The sequence below is a fragment of the Mauremys mutica genome, chromosome 9 (assembly GCF_020497125.1).
Source record: "Mauremys mutica isolate MM-2020 ecotype Southern chromosome 9, ASM2049712v1, whole genome shotgun sequence".
In the NCBI taxonomy this organism is placed as follows: domain Eukaryota; kingdom Metazoa; phylum Chordata; order Testudines; family Geoemydidae; genus Mauremys; species Mauremys mutica.
Genome location: NC_059080.1, coordinates 77,541,471 through 77,561,991, shown reverse-complemented (window position 1 = coordinate 77,561,991; position 20,521 = coordinate 77,541,471). Strand labels below are relative to the sequence as shown.

The 20,521-nt window shown below is 46.4% G+C and overlaps 2 protein-coding genes across 9 annotated transcripts in view; one reads left to right on the top strand and one right to left on the bottom strand.

The window, feature by feature from the left end:
* The window catches only part of RNF13 (ring finger protein 13), a 105,301-nt gene extending 97,583 nt beyond the window's left edge, over positions 1 to 7,718 (bottom strand). Inside the window, exon 1 of one of the 3 annotated variants that reach the window (XM_045029910.1) lies at positions 7,581 to 7,718. The gene's annotated coding sequence lies outside the window, so the exon portion shown is untranslated. The other 2 variants (XM_045029909.1, XM_045029911.1) reach the window with 2 other exon arrangements.
* ANKUB1 (ankyrin repeat and ubiquitin domain containing 1) overlaps positions 7,531 to 20,521 on the top strand; it is a 50,260-nt gene continuing 37,269 nt past the window's right edge. For 3 of the 6 annotated variants that reach the window (XM_045029907.1, XM_045029905.1, XM_045029908.1), the window contains exon 1: positions 7,531 to 7,942. The gene's annotated coding sequence lies outside the window, so the exon portion shown is untranslated. The remainder of the gene's footprint in view (positions 7,943 to 20,521) is intronic. The other 3 variants (XM_045029904.1, XM_045029901.1, XM_045029902.1) reach the window with 1 other exon arrangement.

The following is a 20,521-nucleotide window of genomic DNA, read 5'->3' as shown; positions in this document are numbered from 1 at the left end:
CAGTTAAAGAGAACATGAATGGGCCACACAAGACCTCCTTGTTGTTTTTAAGGATACCAGCTGTGGTTTACTTGCACTCAACTGGACCCTAGACTTTTTTTTTTATTTCAGCAGCTAATAGATTAATTAGATTGAGCAGTGAATTGGTTTTATGTGGTCAAGAGTAAAGAATTACTCCTTTCTGGAGAAACCTTATCGCAGACTAAAATACCAAATGAGTGTGAAAATACTTTAATACTTAAGACGTGCTTGCTTGTTTTTCCATTAGACGAGACCATATGATCAAACACAAGATCATTCTTGAATATGAAAAACAAAAATCCCTTCAAGGTTGGGATGGCAGATAATGATTATATAACAGCATCAGGCAAATTCTGCCAGTCCTCCAGCATGAAACAGACCTGGTGCTGGAGGATGCTGCTCCCATGGCAACCCTTTCCCAGTGGCCAGTTTAAGGACATGACCAGAAGAAGGTGTGGCCAGAATGTCACTAATCCCCAGATGATCACTGGCTCCTGGAATAGCGCCAGAAGATGTTGATAGCCACCATAAATTAGAGCAGCCCTTACACTAATCTAATTTGTATGAGGGGTCTAGCTCAGCTCACAATTTAAAGCCATCTCTGCACCTTCTACCCTGAGCTGCAATAAAAGGTCCTTGGCTGAAGCCCAGGGTCTAGACCCATCTCTTTTACTGAAGGCTCAACCCATCACAATTTAAATGTGTTCCTATTGCAACCTGTACTCAGTTTTAAGAAAATTGCCTCTAACCAAAGCGTAACTCCCCTGCTTGCTTCATTATGACATGAACTTCAAAGCCCAGTTTGCATCAATACCAATATTAAGCACAGATAATCTTTTATTCTTTCCTTTTAAAATACAAGGAAATTAAATGAAGAAACTACATTAATGGAATGATAAGTAAGTAGAATTAAATATAAATAAATATACTGGCACTAGAAAAGGTTCAGAAAAGGGCAACAAAAATGATTAGGGGTTTGGAGAGGGTCCCATATGAGGAAAGATTAAAGAGGCTAAGACTCTTCAGCTTGGAAAAGAGGAGACTAAGGGGGGATATGATAGAGGTATATAAAATCATGAGTGGTGTGGAGAAAGTGGATAAGGAAAAGTTATTTACTTATTCCCATAATACAAGAACTAGGGGTCATCAAATGAAATTAATAGGCAGCAGGTTTAAAACAAATAAAAGGAAGTTCTTCTTCATGAAGCGCACAGTCAACTTGAGGAACTCCTTACCTGAGGAGGTTGTGAAGGCTAGGACTATAACAGCGTTTAAAAGAGAACTGGATAAATTCATGGTGATTAAGTCCATAAATGGCTATTAGCCAGGATGGGTAAGGAATGGTGTCCCTAGCCTGTTTGTCAGAGGATGGAGATGGATGGCAGGAGAGTGATCACTTGAACATTGCCTGTTAGGTTCACTCCCTCTGGGGCACCTGGCATTGGCCACTGTTGGTAGACAGATACTGGGCTAGATGGACCTTTGGTCTGACCCGGTACGGCCGTTCTTATGTTCTTAAGCTTGGCAAAATTCATTTTTTTATAATTTTGACATATCAATGTCTTTTTAAAGCACTTTAAAACTTTAATTTTAAATTTTCACATTTGAAATTAGGGAGGCAGAGAAGGGGGGGTGAGAATTATTTAATGACAAACTGGGATTCAAAAAAAGTGAAAGCTTTAACTGTTGAAACCACAAATTGTATATTTCAACATGTGATGTTGACAAAATAAATATTCTTAAATCAGACACTAAGTTCTCAAGCAGCATTTTTCCTTCTTTGCTATCTGTAAATTTTGATTATCAATGGAAATATTTTTTCCTGCTTGAATTCAGTGAAATCAATGTTTACTAACATTTATCTATTAAAAATCAAATCCTTCTAAGCCTAAATATAAACACGTCAGGAACTGCAAGAGTTAAGATCCAACAGCAGCATTACTAGGTGACACTGAACATGTATTTTCTGTCATTTCTAGTTGTGCGTTAAGCTAATATATTGTTTGATACACTGTGTTTCTATAACATCTTCTATAAGAGGATCTTGAGGTGTATTAATGAACCAAGAACTGAACCTTAAAACCTACCTGTGGGGTAACTAATGGGACACAACCAACATATCTAGTCAATCTGAGTTAAAGAAAGTTGCCTCTGACTCTCTAGCAATATCTCTGGTTTTACAATTGCTTGCACAAACAGCAGAGGGAAAACTTACTGACTATATAAGGGAAGCAGTGAAACTAGCTATACATAAAATGGTATAATATAGTTTAATTTCCCCCAAACTCTTTCAGTTACACTAGTGTTGGGTATTACAACAACAATAGGTTAAAAAAATCAGACAAGTGATTTTTTTTCCTACTTGAGTGCATTTTCCTGTTAATAATTTGCACTTTTAATTTTCATCAGGAGATCTCAAAGCACTTAGTAAAAACTGAGTTAAACCTCATAACATGCCTGTGAGATAGTAAAGTATTATCGATCTGTAAAATTCTGTTAAAGAGGCACTCCACTGAGATGTGGGTACTCAGCTCCTCTGAATAAGTACAAGTGACTTACACAAGGATTTATGTGCCTAATTTTAGGTACCCAGGATTGAAAATTGCGACCTTGATGACTTGACCAAGAGTCACAGACAAGACTGCTGCGGAGTCAGTACCCGAGCAGAGTACAAAACTCCTGACTCACAGTTCTATCCTCTAAACATTATACTAGCTTCCTCCTTATTGGAAGCCTCTTTTCAAATTACATCAGGCCTGCTAAAAAGATTGTACAATGTAAATCCATACAACATATAGCATGTACAAGGGGACTGAGTTAATAATGCTTTTGAAACTCTAACATTGCATTTCTTGATTTATTTTAAATTTTAACTGACTAGCTGTAGAATTGCACTTGTGTGTATATTTTTACATTATATAACCTGCAGTCATGCATCAAAATCACTGGGAGTTTTGCCTGCATAAGCTTCAAAAGCTGCATGTTCAGTGGAGCAGGTGTTTTCCCATCATGTTTTTGGAGATTTCCATCTGCATTTTAGTGAATATTGAAAGGTGAGTCTTTTCTGGATACACTTGGTTTAAGTTTAATCTACATTAGAGAGTACTTCTAATTCAATATTATTAATGGGAGTTAAGGAAGAGCTGACATTTTAGAAGCAAGTAATTTTGTGACTCTGGCATAGCAATTAGACCCATGAGGCTTCGTAATACTACTGACTGACAGAGCAATAGGGGAAACTGAAGTCACACGAATCTGTCTCCAAAAAGGTTTTGTAATCCATGAAGTTTTATTTTTACATAAATACATAGAATTGTTACTAGTTAGTTTCTCTTACCACAATTTTATTAGTTCTTTCTTATCACAATTTCTCAGCTATAGTTTGAAGTACCGAAAATGCAGGAGCTATAACTATCCACCTGAAGAATACTAGCTCTTCAAAAGAGAGGGAAATTTGTGAACATGCAACATTATATGTCTACTTCAGTTAGTTCAGCATATATACTATTATATACAAATAATGATAAAATAACATTAAGGTTGAAAAGTCAAGCACTCAAAGTTAAGAAATACTAGAATTAAGGTTGTTCAAACAACCTTAATTCAGCCCCACTGTGCATACACATTACGATTGTCTTACCTAACATCATGTAGCAAATCTGTGGCAGAGCAATGAACAGAATCCAGTTCTCATGGGTCCTAGTGCAGTGCCTCAAACACAAAAAAAATCTCTTCAATTCTCAAAATTCTGTGCCTCATTCATTGTCAATCCCTGTTCATTGAATGAGGCTGGGGAGTTGTAGAACACATACTATATGATCACGTAACAAAAGACTGCATCACAATATATATACACAAAGGGACCAAATTAAGAATACACAAGCAATGCTAATTCTGGAATTTGCTGGACTTTAAATTTTATTCCTTAGAGGTTCTTTTTATGTAATTTCTTAAGTGGTAGTGGTGTGTTTTGGGGTGTTTTTTTTTTTAAAGAAGCAAATGGATTCCATCATGTTGGAACCATATTCAACCCAATAGGAATCATCAGGGCGGCTCTAGGTATTTTGCCGCCCCAAGCACGGCAGGCGGGCTGCTTTCGGCAGCTTGCCTGCAGGAGGTCCCCGGTCCCGTGGATTCGGCGGCGCGCCTGCGGGAGGTCCACCGAAGCCACGGGACCAGTGGACCCTCCACAGGCATGCTGCTGAAGGCAACCTGCCTGCCGCCCTCATGGCTACTGGCACAGCGCCCCCTGCAGCTTGCCACCCCAGGCACGCGCTTAGCATGCTGGTGCCTGGAGCTGCCCTTGGGAATAATCTGCAGGGTTCTAGATTCAAAGCACAGATCTCTACCACTTTAAAAAGAAGCAACTGTTAGCAACAGTATAGTATGATCCAGTATTCCAACTGCACGAGGGAAATACAACACACAGTTGGCAAGTGACTTATATAATTATTTGCTAGATATCTGAGAAACTTTGAGACTGAGGATACCTGGGTTCTATTTCTAGCTCTGGAGTGGACTGTGGGCTAGTAGCTGTAGACACAGCACAATTAAGCACACAGATTTAACGCTTTCTGTCTAAAGAACAGTCTGACTGAGTGAATAATACCTGTGTCTCCCATACTAGAGATAGGCTTCTGTTCTCAACTCTGCCAGAAGCGACCATCTGTAACGTCTCAGTTACCCCAGCTATAGAATGGGAGGATTACTACTTGGCTGTTCCTTGATTTAGGAGTGTGAAACTTTAATGAAGACTATAAAGTACACATAATTAAACACCATCAGTCAGCAGAAGGCATCCTCCTGGGCTCCCATCCCAGTGGACCTTCCCTGAGGTCAGAGGTGAGGACATTGTTGCTACAGTGCCTATATCCTGTCCAAAGCTCTAGCTCTGTGCCTGGCAAGGAGGAAGCTGAGTCGGTCCTGGGACTATGATCAGTGCTGTTGACATGTAGGAATTCCCTAGAGCTAGAGAATGCTCAATGCAGGCTGCACATAGAAACTTGGGCTGAGAATTTCTCTCACTGGACCAACTTCTGTTGGTGAGAAAGACAAGCTCTTGAGCTACAGAGCTCTTCTTCAGGATATATTTTGATAAAGAGTAAAAAGCACCTCCCTGCCCCCAAGCAACCCCTATCAAATGTCAAGTCCTGCTCCACTGCATGGAGATACAACCATTTCTTTTTATGGTGTTACAAATTGAGCATTAGAGAAAAATAGGTTGTTTTACCAATCTTATTCTCAGAAATGGCTAAAGCACTTTTGCTGTAACCTTCTTAAAAAAAAATCAGTCTGAGGCAGATCTTGTATCACTTTTTTTTTTTTTAAATTTGAACAGTTAGTTTGGCAAAGATACAAAGCTACTGAAAATTGGGTCTTATGGGGGAAATGTTAAACTAACTCCAGATGTTGCGGTCAGTGCTCCCTATAAACCAAGAAACGTTATGGTGGGATAGAAAACAAAGTGAAATTAGGCGAACAGCTTGCCACTATGGTGAATAGAACCTCTGACCCATCACCCTTCACAGAATACTGCAGCATTTACAGAAGGCATAATTGTATATTGGCTGTTCCCTGTTGTCAGGGAATATTCATATAAATCAGTGTCCATAGGCCACTGGCGCTCCACAGAGAGCATACTGTGGCTTACAGAGAGCTATCTGGTTTTCTTATTCAAATCTACTAAGTTACGTTATAGATAATTACAAAATATTAAATATCTTCCTAATATTAATTTTCCATGTAAGCAGTTGTTGTAGGTGCGACAGGAAACTTATGTGGTTGAAGACAGGAGGGAAAGTCTGCACAAGCACTAATGGGAGGGGAGATGGTGCTGAATAATTGTCGGTGGAGAGGAGAGGTTGGTCCATGAGACTATCTGTTAAAAAGTGTGAGCCACAGAATAAGAAGTCCTCATCCAAATGATAGTCCTTGCTCTATTACCTCAGATTGCCACTGGAGGAAGGATAAAGATACTTACATGTACACACATCATGTGAAATCGTCAAGTGAACTGGCTAATATCTGAGCAAATTCATCCCTGATGTAATTCAACTGAAGAAACCTTATGCCAGGCTTGAATCTATCCCATTGCCTATAGTTTTGTAATTCAGTTTGCATTTTGGTAAACTCTGCTGCTATTCATCATTAGCAAAGAAAAACACTTAGAAACATTCATATCTGGATCACTCATTTCATTTACATTATAATTGCTCTTAAAAAGCTTCGGGTGGTGCAGGGGAGGTTTGTTAGTTTCACAATTTCATGATTAGAGGACAAATCCACCTTAGTTGCTTAATATTAATAATATTCTGTAGATACTACCCCCAGCATTTTAGTGCATTGATTCTCATCAGACCACACGAGATCTGAATCTGCATCATCCCAAGATGGCCTTACCTCTGGGGCTGGGCAAGGAGGGGTAGCTGCTGTGCAGGGAGTGAAAACCAAAAAGCACCAGGGTCATTACCCGTGAATAGCTATGAAGAACAGCAGACAGCACTGAATTCTCACTATCGCAGGATTTTGTCAACCAAAGTATGGATTGCGCTAGACAGTAAACAGAGTCTATACATCCCAATCATTTTTTGTATCTCTTTATTGATAGTTTTGGTGGCACTAGGCTGCACTCTCCAGCCAGTACCTGCTCCCGAGTCCCCCTTACACAACTGACAAATGTCGCCAGGGAGAGCACAGATAATCACTACACCATAAATATGGTCAGCATCCCCGGCCAGGCAGCTCTGGAGAAAACCACATACAAGAAATACAAGAAGTGAAACCCCAGCCCGGGCTGTAGCTGTAATCGGTGGCGCTTTGTCAGCATTTTATTCTTCTCACTCGTTCTTCTCTCTTCTGCTTACCCTGAGCTCGCTGCAGGCTGGGGGAGGGAAGGGAAATGCCAGACTCAGCTGAAGTGAAAGTTAGCAACAGCTCCAGCGTTTGGGCTGCCAGCGACTCTGCTTCTGGGGAGACCCAGCTCTTAGCTCGGCCTCGATGCGCAAAACCAGCTCGCAGTCCTGGCCCCCCAACCCGGTGCAGCTCGGCTCGCCGGGGGCAACCGACCCATTGGCCCCCCACAAGCCCCGGGGGCGGCAGCGTGACAGCAGCGACCCAGGCTGAGCTGGCCCGGGGGGGCCGAGCGGAGCCCGCCCCCATCCCTCCGCCCCGACCGCAGCAAAGGCAGCTCTTACCTGGGGGCCGAGGACAGGGGCCAGCCTACAGCGACTCCATGACAAATGGGTTTGTCCCGTCAGCTGAGAGACGCGGGGGCCAGAGCGCGGCGGAAATCCCGCCCCGGGCCCCTGCATAGGCGGAGAGGCCAGCCCGGGCGCAGGGAATGGCTCGCTCGGCTCGTCACTCACCGGCTGCTCCGCCCCCCGAGGGCCGCTCGTCGCGCGCCTGCACGTGATGCTGGGGCCTGGCGAGGAGAGGCGGGAGCTGCGGGCGCGGGGTGGCGACAAGGGGGAGGGCAGAGGCCGGGAGAAGGAGGGAGAATGGCTGAAGAGAGCGGCTGAGGTGGAGGGACCAACAGCCCCTCCCCCCCAGCTGGGACCCACCTGACGGCCGTTTGTTTCGTTGGGCTGATGGCAGTGACGTCACTGTGCGGCGAGGGACCCTGCCCCACGTCGTGCCTGCGCAGTCCTCTCTCCTCTGGTTGGGACGGGGCCCTGCCCGCCTGTGCGTGGGGTGCGGGCTCCCAGGCCCAGGGCTGGGCAGTTCCCGCCTCGTGAGTGGGCGGCCAGCGCACAAAGCTCGGAGAGCGGGGGCCTTGCCAGTGCCGGGGGAGCACAGCATGGCTGGGAGGGCAAGGGTTTGACACCCCCCCAACCTTGAAAGTGCCCCCTTCAAAAGGACAACAGTAGAAAGAGTTGCTGTAGGCTAGGCTGAGCTCGTTTAATGTGGTCCGTTTCGGTTTGGGGTGAGTTCTCTTGTTTCCTCCAAATTTCATCCGTGCTGCTGCCTTTCAGTGAATTAGTGGTGCTAGTTATCTCTACATAGTCCTACCACTAACTTTAAGCTGCTGCCAGCTCTAGGTTGTTCCTAATTAGAGTTCAGATGTACCTACCACACAAAGATTTTCCCAGTGAGACACATTTCCACTGAGGACGAGAACTGTAGAAGAGGCCAGTAATATATAATCAGCCTTATTACAAAAGAGGTGGTAATGGAGATGTGGACCCCTTTGGAAATCTTAGATATAGGTTGCAGACCCCCAATTGTCTGTGGACCCAGACCACAGTTTGAAAACCCCTGGAATAAATTAACAAACATTTAGAATGAAAGGTACTAATGCTTGATAATGAGTTAGGTATAAAGTATGCTTTCAGAGATGATTATGCATTATAAATATTTTGAGACAAATTCAGAGAGAGGTTGTAACCTACACACCCATGACAGCAGGAAAGGCAAATGTAAGATAAAATAGGACAAAGAGATTTACTTTACCCTACACCCTTCTGCTAATTGCTATGCTAGGGATGACTCCTCTTTCTCCTAGTAATGCTCCATTGGCTTGTAAATTACACCCGCCTATCAATGTGTAATTTAGATCACTTCTGAATTTGTCCCTTTGTGTTTACCTCCCTTGCAACAAAGATTGACCTAAATAATATTTCCCAGCTAGCTTCTGACTCAATAGAATTTTTCTGTCCATTCCATGTTCCCCAGTTGTGCCATTTGGCTGAATCTGATGTTGCAAGAGAAATTCTGCAATTTCAGCTATCGTCCTTCAACCTGAAGTCTGATGACCCTTAGCCTGTATAACTCACTTTTCACTGAAAATATGGGTTGTGGAGAGTACAAGCTTAGTGACCTAAGCATCATGGTTTGAATAGTGTACCTATATTCATTAGAACCATAGGCTTAAATCTTGTTAGAGTCTGCTCAACCTTCATAGGTTAGAGGATGCACTTTACTCTTGTGTAGGTGAGTCAATCAAGCTCTTAACAACAAAGATGCTGTCTGTTTCAAGTAGGTTTTAAGAGCCAAATTTTCAAAACCAAAAAAGAACGAAAGCTATGATTGGTTTCATGCACAGATACTTGAAACAAGCATTTGCCATGATTGTGCAGGAAAACCAAGTGTTTGTACACACAGTTGGTCTATTAGGTTTCTAAATGGTCAGTTGTGCATATGAATAAATATCCAAAAACAGATTTTGTCTCAGAATAGGGAGATGATGACAACACAGGATGAAAAAGGAATGAGAGAGAACACAGGATAGTTGGTAGAAAAGTATTTTTCTTTGTGTTTAGAGTAACTTAGGTTAAGGATTTTGATAGCAAACGTTACCTTAAAACAATAAGCTTTTATTCAGACAAAACAGAGTGACTTCAGTGGTGTGTTTTTTGAGGTGCAAGACTAGACCTCATATTTATTATGAAATTATTGTAGCATCAGCAATGTCTATTTTATTTCAGAACTGGCTCTAGCATAAATGATATTTATCTAACTGTTCTTTATTGTTTCTTCTAAGAATAATTATTAGTATTTAATGTATTTCTATGGTGTTTATCACCATAGTACTTGGGCATATTATCTGAGGATTCATTTAATTTCCATAAAGGGATTTAAATGTATATTAGCCCTTTAACTTATAGTAGGTTTTACTAGAACAACACCTGGTTACTGAGGAGAAAGAGGACTCAGAGGAAGCATTCTGGGATTTGTAAAGAAACCCACACTGCTGACTAATTTTAGGGCACTAGGCTGAAGTTCCATGGGTAGGGAGGACTGGAACTTGTAGCTCCTTTGCTGCAGTGAGGGACCAAGACTGACAAATAGTATTTCCCTCCCAATCTTTCCAGGAGACCACGGGTAGCAGGGTTGCTGGGAAATGTAGTCCCTCCTAGCAGCCATGTTTGTAGTCCTGGCAAAACCTGCTGGGGAAGATATATAATTAGCACCCTTCCCACAAAGAGGGAGACAGGTTTTGCTGATATACTTTTTTGGAGTGTGGAAGGTTAGGCAAGTAAGTCTATTTTATGTCTTTATTTATTTTTAAGCCTATGTTTAGGCTGTGGAGAGGTATAAACACAGGTAGAGGAATTTTTTAATTTATATACTCCAAGGATGGCTGTGCCTTTTTTTTTCTGTTTTGGCCAGCCACAAGGTTCCTGAGTGACTGCATAACTCTGCTAGGAAAGAGCCTGCAATAAATATTTTGTAGTGGTAGGTTTTGTAGATTGGAGTAAATTTCACACTCATGGGCCTATAACAAAGTCATACTCCAGGCTCCCACAAATTCCACATTCCATGTAGGTAGATAACGTGCATTTCCTTTTAGTTAACTGTTGCCATGTTTTTGTTGGATTTTTTTTTCTTTGCAACATCTATGGTATATTTCTTTGCACTTGTTTTAATAAACAAGCTGTCTTTTTCAAATAATTGTAATTACTGGTGTAGGGACAATAAATCAGTTGCTATGTGTACACTTACCCAACTGTTGTTTTTCTCTTTTCTTCATGCCTATGTTTCTCTTTCCTCCCTGCTGTTTCTCTTTTACCTTCCTTTCCTATCACTCCTTTTTGGCTTCTCTCAGTCTTCCTTTTTCTGCTTTTTTTCACTCCTCTTAATATACCTTCTTATTTCCTAACTGCCATGCCCCAAAAGCAGAGGAAAAATGTGAAAGGAAGGCGTAGACATAAAAATACACAAATATGTAAAATTTATTTCTTTAAGATACACAATATGTTCTTTAATATCAGCATTTATTTTGTAAATAACTTGCAGTGATATGAAAGAGATCACAGCAGGTTTATGTGGGATGGAAGTAAAGATGTATATAAAATGTGGGACGGCTCTCGAACGACTCATTCCTACACTGTTTTCTCAGGCAAAATACCCATTGAAGTCAGTCAACAGGTAGGGACTGATTTAGCAAGATATTCAAGTAAGCACATGTCTGTATTCAAGCATGTTGGTAATCCCACTGACTTCAATGGGACTATGTGTGCTTAATTAGGCAGGGGCTTAATTAAGTACCTTGCTGAATTGGGACCATAATGAGAGAGAGAGTGTGTGTAAATGGAAGTTTCCCCTGAGTAGAGTAAGGAATATATAATCATAAGCAGGAAAACTACAAAACTCCAAACTTCAGTACATATAATTCTCTGCAATTAATTCAGTCCAGGGGTGTGTGGATTTTCCCTTCTGCAACTACTCACCCTGAAGTAGGAGTAGGGCAAGACCCACCACACCCCTGAAAACCCATAAATGACCCACCAAACCTTGGATGGCAGAGAAATTCCATGGATATCTTGGCATCTGCAAATCACAGGGGTACCTGCACAGAGAGTTTGTGGGTTTTTTGTCATCTCCATCACCCTTGGCAACACTGCTCCCTATGGATACAAGGTTCCACAGTCTTCCCACCAGCTGGTGCTCCAACCCACTCTGTTTAAATGTTGGATCCAAATTTCTACAGATCAGGTAGTTAAACACCTAAGTATTGTCACTTACACCCACAATTAATGGTGGATGCAAAATGAGAGGCCAAGTTAAAAATATGTCCCTTTCAACAAAATACAGCAGAGTTCTTAGAATTAGAATTGTCATTTGAGGTGTTATTTATAGTAGCTTTGTGAGGAACAGCTTTTCCTAGAGCCACCAGCTTTACTTTCTATTGAATCTGGCGACAGAACGATAACTTGATTTATGATGGGTGTCCTCAGAGAACACATTTTTCTAAATTTTCTTTCAAAACAAAAAAAGCTGCACATCTCATTACAATGCAGCCATGATTTCTCTGTGTGTGAAGCCTTTCAGGCTGAAAATAACAAAACCCAACAGAGAGTAAAAAATCTTGCAATAATAACTGCAAAGAATAGTAATCAATCAGCCAAACAAGCCATGTTAACTAGAACACCAGAAAAACATTTAGGATGGGAGCCATAAAGGGAGTTGTGTTGCAAGACTGAGTGTCACAGTACTTCACATTTAGGTGCCTAAAAAAATCATAGAACAACACTGTAATACACAAAGTTGTTAGGTGCCTAGGTTCTGCCTTGTACAATGAATGGGGAGAGAGATTTGCCTTAAAATCTGATCAACAAAAGCCAACATGCTACGTGCAGAGATGCTGATGACAGGGGTGTATGCTAACTCCATCCTGTCTTACGGAGATGGGCACCTAAGTCTGGGCTGCGGAGAGGTGCCTATCTCTGCTTCCAATCTACAAATGGGAACCTGCCACCTGGAGAGTCAGGTATCTTTGGTATCTGAGCTGCTTCTTGTGGGACTGAGTTAGGCGCCTCACTCCAAACACAGCAGGGCATGGAGGGGTGCTGCCAGCACCCACCTTATAACTTTTAGCTTAGTAGCTAGAGTATGTGCCTAGAATGTGGGAGACCCAGATTCAATTCCCCCCTCTCTATTAGAGGGGGAAAGGACTAATTAGGGGGATCTACCTCTCAGGAGAGTGCTCTAATACCGAGTTCTGAGATATTGTGATGTGAGGCTCTCTCAGTCTCTCCCGTTGAAGCTGTTCCACTGTGGATAAATTATGAGTGATTGGGGGAGTGGATGCCCCAGCCCAATCACTATTTAAGTATTTATCCACAGTGGAAGTGGAACAGTGACTGGGCAAGAGAGAGGAAATAACTCTGTGGTTGGGACATCCACCTGGCAGTTGGAGACCTGATCACCCTGCTCCAGTCATTCTTTCATTATTTATTCACAGTGGAACAGCTTCAACAGGAGAGATTAAAGGAAATCCACATCAGACTATCCCATAGTTCAGTAGTTAGAGCACTCTCCTGAGAAGTGAAAGACTCCACTCTTCAAATCTTTTCTCCATGCTCTGGCAGAGATGGAGGAATTGAAATGCTCTAACTGCTGGGCTAAAAGCTACAGGGGGTGCCAGCAGTGCCTCTCTCTCCCTCCCTCAGAGTTTGGAATGGGACCTGATAGGCATGCTCAGAGGCCCTGCATGGGACTTAAATGGATTAATATCTATCTTCGCTCCAGTTCGTGAGTCACTCCGGAACTTAGGCGGCAGATAGGCACCCAAGTGCCTAGAGCAAGGCAGCAACATGCTTGCCCAAGTGTCTAAAACTCAGATGCATAGGTTAGGTGCTGAGTGAGTTAGGCAGCAGCCAAGTAGGAGTTTTGTGGATTCAGTAGTGCTGCGCAGGGGGACTTAAGTGCCCAAGTTGCTTCATGGATAGCACTCTTTCTTCCTAACAGGAAAGAGATTGTGCTACATTAGCAGTTTCTCTTGTAGCATATTTCAATATACTGCATTGCAGGGGTACAGTGTTATCAGCGGTTATATGCAGGAGATGAAGTCAGGACTCCTGGTCTAGCTTTAGGCCTATTCCACCAATTCCCCCGAATCGGGCCCCGCGCCTAAGAGGGCCCCGCGCCCAGTGAAAATCCCTTCCCTGGCTAGAGGCGCCTTTTTAATTTTTACTCACCTGGCAGCGCTTTGGGTGTTCAGCGGCATTTCAGGGGCGGGTCCTTTGCTTACTCTGGGTTTTCGGTGACACTTCGGCAGCGGGTCCTTCGGTGCCGCTGAACACCTGGAGCAAGTGAAGGATCCACCGCTAAAGTGCCGCCAAAGACTCAGAGCAGCGCCTGGTGAATACAAGTCCTACATGATTTTTTAAACATATATATATATTTTTAAGTCATCCCTGCCAGGGCCCTGTCAAAACAGTTTGAATTGGACCTTGCACTTCCTAAAGCCGGCCTTGCCCCTAGAAACCCTAACCCTAGCTCCAACTGCCCTACCCTCTTAGGAACCCTAACCCTAGCTCCAAGTGCCCTACCCATAGGAACCCTAACCCTAGGTTGGGGCGCCCTACCCATAGGAACCCTGACCCTAGCTCCAAGTGCCCTACCCATAGGAACCCTAACCCTAGCTCCAAGTGCCCTACCCATAGGAACCCTAACCCTAGGTTGGGGCGCCCTACCCATAGGAACCCTGACCCTAGCTCCAAGTGCCCTACCCATAGGAACCCTAACCATAGCTCCAAGTGCCCTACCCATAGGAACCCTAACCCTAGGGTGGGGCGCCCTACCCATAGGAACCCTGACCCTAGCTCCAAGTGCCCTACCCATAGGAACCCTAACCATAGCTCCAAGTGCCCTACCCTTAGGAACCCTAACCTTAGGGTGGGGTGCCCTACACATAGGAACCCTAACTCTGGCTACAATTGCCCTACCCATACAAACCCTAACCCTAGCTCCAAGTGCCCTAAGCATAGGAACCTTAACCCTAGAGCGGGAAGCCCTACCTATAGGAACCCTAACCCTAGCTCCAACTGCCCAACCCTTAGGTACCTGAACGCTAGCTCCAAGTTTCCTACCCTTAGGAACCCTAACCCTAGGGCGGGAAGCTCTACACCTAACCCTAGCTCCAAGTGCCCTATGCATAGGAACCCTAACCCTAGGGCAGGGTGCCCTACCCATAGGAACCCTAACCCTAGCTCCATGTGCCCTACCCTTAGGAACCCTAACCCTAGGGTGGGGCGATCTACCCATAGGAACCCTAAACCTAGGGCTAGGCGCCCTACATATAGAAACCCTAACCCTAGCTCCAAGTGCCCTAACCTTAGGAACCCTAACCCTAGGGCAGAAAGCCCTACCCATAGGAACCCTAATCCTAGCTCCAAGTGCCCTACCATAGGAACCCTAACCCTACCTCTAAGTGCCCTACGCATAGGAACCCTAACCCTAGGGTGGGGTGCCCTACCCATAGGAACCCTAACCATAGCTATATTGCCCTATCCATAGAAACCCTAACTCTAGCTCCAAGTGCCCTACCCATAGGAACCCTAACCCTAGGGTGGGGCGCTCTACCCATAGGAACCCTCTCCTTAGCTCCAAGTGCCCTACCCATAGGAACCTGAACCCTCAGTGCCCTACACATAGGAGCCCTAACCCTAGGGTGGGGTGCACTACCCATAGGAATCCTAGCCCTTGGGCGGGAAGCCCTACCCATAGGAACCCTAACCCTAACTCCAAGTGCCCTATGCATAGGAACCCTAACCCTAGCTCCAAATACCCTACCCCTAGGAACCCGAACCCTAGGGCGAGAAGCCCTACCTATAGGAACCCTAATCCTAGCTCCAAATACCCTACCCATAGGAACCCTAACCATAGCTTCAAGTGCCCTACCCATAGGAATCCTAAACCTAGGGCTGGGCGCCCTACATATAGAAACCCTAACCCTAGCTCCAAGTGCCCTAACCTTAGGAACCCTAACCCTAGGGCAGAAAGCCCTACCCATAGGAACCCTAATCCTAGCTCCAAGTGCCCTACCATAGGAACCCTAACCCTAGGGCGGGACGCCCTTCCCATAGGAAACCTAACCCTAGCTCCAAGTGCCCTACCCTTAGGAACCCTAACCCTAGCTCCAAGTTCCCTACCCATAGGAACCCTAACCCTAGCTCCAAGTGCCCTACCCATAGGAACCCTAACTCTAGGGTGGGGTGCCCTACCCATAGAAAGCCTGACACTAGCTACAAGTGCCCTACCCATAGGAACCCTAACCATAGCTCCAAGTGCCCTACCCTTAGGAACTCTAACGTTAGGGTGGGGTGCCCTACACATAGGAACCCTAACTCTGGCTACAATTGCCCTACCCATACAAACCCTAACCCTAGCTCCAAGTTTCCTACCCTTAGAAACTCTAAACCTAGGGCGGGAAGCTCTACACCTAACCCTAGCTCCAAGTGCCCTATGCATAGGAACCCTAACCCTAGGGCGGGGTGCCCTACCCATAGGAACCCTAAGCCTAGCACCCTGTGCCCTATCCATAGGAACCCTAACCCTAGCTCCATGTGTCCTACCCTTAGGAACCCTAACCCTAGCTCCCAGTGCCCTATGTATAGGAACCCTAACCCTAGGGCGGGGTGCCCTACCCATAGGAACCCTAACCCTAGCACCCTGTGCCCTATCCATAGGAACCCTAACCCTAGCTCCATGTGCCCTACCCTTAGGAACCCTAACCCTAGGGCGGGAAGCCCTACCCATAGGAACCCTAACCCTAGCTCCCAGTACCCTACCCATAGGAACCCTAACCCTAGGGTGGGGTAATCTACCCATAGGAACCCTAACCTTAGCTCCAAGTGCCCTACCCATAGGAACCCTAATCCTAGCTCCAAGTGCCCTACACATAGGAACCCTAACCCTAGGGTGGGATGCCCTACCCATAGGAACCCTAAACCTAGGGCTGGGCGCCCTACATATAGAAACCCTAACCCTAGCTCCAAGTGCCCTAAACTTAGGAACCCTAACCCTAGGGCGGGAAGCCCTACCCATAGGAACCCTAATCCTAGCTCCAAGTGCCCTACCATAGGAAACCTAACCCTCAGGCGGGACGCCCTTCCCATAGGAAACCTAATCCTAGCTCCAAGTGCCCTACCCTTAGGAATCCTAACCCTACCTCTAAGTGCCCTACGCATAGGAACCCTAACCCTAGGGTAGAGTGCCCTTCCCATAGGAAACCTAATCCTAGCTCCAAGTGCCCTACCCTTAGGAACCCTAACCCTACCTCTAAGTGCCCTACGCATAGGAACCCTAACCCTAGGGTAGAGTGCCCTACCCATAGGAACCCTAACCCTAGCTATAACTCCCCTATCCATAGAAACCCTAACCCTAGCTCGAAGTGCCCTACCCTTAGAAACCCTAACCCAAGGGCAGCAAGCCCTACCTATAGGAACCCTAACCCTAGCTCCAAGTGCCTTGCCTTTAGAAACCCTAACCCTAGGGCGGGAAGCCCTACCTATAGGAACACTAACCTTGTTCCAAATGCCCTACCCATAGGAACCATAACCCTAGCTCCAAGTGCTCTACCCATAGGAACCATAACCCTAGCTCCCAGTGCCCTATCCTTAGCAACCCTAACCCTAAGGCGGGAAGCTCTACCCATAGGAACTCTAACCTTAGGGCGGGACGCCCTACCCATAGGAACCCTAACCCTAGCACGCAGTACCCTACCCATAGGAACCCTAACCTTAGCTCCAAATACCCTACCTCTAGGAACCCGAACCCTAGGGTGGGAAACTCTATCTATAGGAACCCTAAATTTGCTCCAAATACCCTACCCATAGGAACCCTAAACATAGCTTCAAGTGCCCTACCCATAGGAATCCTAAGCCTAGGGCTGGATGCCCTAAATATAGAAACCCTAACTCTAGCTCCAAGTACCCTACCTTAGGAACCCTAACCCTAGGGCGGGAAGCCCTACCAATAGGAACCCTAATCCTAGCTCCAAGTACCCTACCATAGGAACCCTAACCCTAGGGCAGGACGCCCTTCTCATAGGAAACCTAATCCTAGCTCCAAGTACCCTACCCTTAGTAACCCTAACCCTAGCTCTAAGTGCCCTACGCATAGGAACCCTAACCCTAGGGTAGAGTGCCCTACCCATAGGAACCCTAACCCTTGGGTGGGAAACCCTACCTATAGGAACGCTAACATTAGCTCCAAATGCCCTACCCTTAGAAACCCTAACCCTAGGGTGGGAAGTCCTACCCATAGGAACCCTAACCCTAGCTAAACGTACCCTACCTTTAGGAACCCTAACCCTATCTCCATATGCCCTACACTTAGGAACCCGAACCCTAGCTCTCAGTGCCTTACACATAGGAGCCCTAACCCTAGGGTGGGGTGCCCTACCCATAGGAACCCTAACCCTAGGTATAATTGACCTATCCATAGAAACCCTAACCCTAGCTCAAAGTGCCTTACCCTTAGTAACCCTAACCCTAGGGCAGGAAACCCTACCTATAGGAACCCTAACGTTGCTCCAAATGCCCTACCCATAGGAACCCTAATCCTAGCTCCAAGTGCTCTACCCATAGGAACCCTAACTCTATGGCAGGGCGCCCTACCCATAGAAACCCTAACCCTAGCACCCTGTGCCCTATCCATAGGAATCCTAACCCGAGGGTGGGAAGCTCTACCCATAGGATCCCTAACCCTAGCTCCCAGTGCCCTACCCATAGCAACCCTAACCCTAGGGTGGGAAGCCGTACCCATACGATCCCTAATCCTAGCTCCAAGTTCCCTACTCATAGGAACCCAAACCTTAGATCCAAGTGCCCTACCCATAGGAACCCTAACCCTAGCTCCCAGTGCCCTACACTTAACAACCCTAACCATAGGGCGGGAAGCTCTACCCATAAAAACCCTAACGCTGGGGCGAGGCACCCTACCCATACGAACCTTAACCCTAGCTCCAAGTGTCCTACCCTTAGGAACCCTAACCTTAGGGTGTGGTGCCCTACCCATAGGAACCCTAACTCTAGCTACAATTGCCCTACCAATAGAAACCCTAAACCTAGCTCCAAGTGCCCTAAGCATAGGAACCTTAACCCTGGAGCGGGAAGCCCTACCTATAGGAACCCTAACACTAGCTCCAACTGCCCAACCCTTAGGTACCCGAACCCTAGGGCAGGGTGCCCTACCCATAGGAACCCTAACCCTAGCTCCATGTGCTCTACCCTTAGGAACCCTAACCCTAGCTCCCAGTGCCCTAGCCTTAGCAACCCTAACCCTAAGGCGGGACGCCCTACCCATAGGAACCATAACCCTAGCTCCCAGTACCCTACCCATAGGAACCCTAACCCTAGGGTGGGGCGCTCTACCCATAGGAACCCTAAACCTAGGGCTGGGCGCCCTACATATAAAAACCCTAACCCTAGCTCCAAGTGCCCTAACATTAGGAACCCTAACCCTAGGGCAGGAAGCCCTACCCATAGGAACCCTAATCCTAGCTCCAAGTGCCCTACCATAGGAACCCTAACCCTAGGGTGGGATGCCCTTCCCATAGGAAACCTAATCCTAGCTCCAAGTGCCCTAACCTTAGGAACCCTAAACCTAGGGCAGGAAGCCCTACCCTTAGGAACCCTAACCCTAGGGTGAGGTGCCCTACCTATAGAAACCTTAACCCTAGCTCGAAGTGCCCTACCCTTAGAAATCCTAACCCTAAGGCGGGAAGCACTACCTATAGGAACCCTAACCCTAGCTCCAAGTGCCTTAGCCACCCTAACCGTAGGGCGGGAAGCCCTACCCATAAGAACCCTAATGCTGGGGCGAGGCGCCCTACCCATACGAACACTAACCCTAGCTCCAAGTGCCCTACCCTTAGGAACCCTAACCTTAGGGTGGGGCGCTCTACCCATAGGAACCCTAACCTTAGCTCTAAGTGCCCTACCCATAGGAACCCTAACCCTAGCTCCAAGTGCCCTACCCTTAGGAACCCTAACCCTAGCTCTCAGTGCCCTACCCATAGGAACCCTAACCCTTGGGTGGGAACCCCTACCTATAGGAGCCCTAACATTAGCTCCAAATGCCCTACCCTTAGGAATCCTAACCCTAGCTCCACGTGCCCTACACTTCGGAACCCTAACCCTAGCTCAATAAGCCCTACACTTAGGAACCTGAACCATAGCTCTCAGTGCCCTACAAATAGGAGCCCTAACCCTAGGGTGGGGTGCCCTATCCATAGAAACCCTAACCATAGCTTGAAGTGCCTTACCCTTAGAAACCCTAACCCTATGGTGGGAAGCCCTACCTGTAGGAACCCTAAACTTGCTCCAAATGCCCTACCCATAGGAACCCTAACCCTAGCTCCAAGTGCTCTACCCATAGGAACCCTAACCCTAGCTCCAAATGCCCTACACTTAGGAACCCTAACCCTAGCTCCATGTGCCCTACCCTTAGAAATCCTAACCCTAGGGTGGGAAGCTGTACACATAGGATCCCTAACCGTAGCTCGAAATGGCCTACCAATAGGAACCCTAACCCGAGGGTGGGAAGCACTACTCATAGGATCCCTGACCCTAGCTCCCAGTGCCCTACCCATAGCAACCCTAACCCTAGGGCGGGAAGCCCTACCCATACGATCCCTAATCCTAGCTCCAAGTTCCCTACTCATAGGAACCCAAACCTTAGATCCAAGTGCCCTACCCATAGGAACCCTAACCCTAGCTCCCAGTGCCCTACACTTAACAACCCTAACCGTAGGGCGGGAAGCCCTACCCATAAGAACCCTAACGCTGGGGTGAGGCATCCTACCCATACGAACCCTAACCCTAGCTCAAAGTGCCCTACCGTTAGGAACCCTAACCCTAGCTCCAAATGTCCTACCCAAAGGAACCCTAACCATAGCTCCAATTGCCCTACCCTTAGGAACCCTAATCCTAGGGCGGGAAGCCCTACCCATAGGAACCCTAACCCTAGCTCCAAGTGCTCTACCCTTAAAAACCCTAATTCTAGGGCGTGAGGCCCTACCCTTAGGAACCCTAACCCTAGCTCCAAGTGCCCTACCCATAGGAACCCTTACCCTAGCTCCAAGTGCCCTACCCTTAGTGGTAGTAGCACCAACTCACTGTGTAGCCCAGAGGTGGGGAAATTACGACCCATCGTACCGTTCTGCCTGGCTCTTGAGCTCTCAGCCAGGGAGGCTAGCCCCGTGGCCCCTGCCCTTCTGTCCCCCCTCCCCTGCAGCCTCAGCTCGCCATGCCACCAGCGCTCTGGGCAGCGG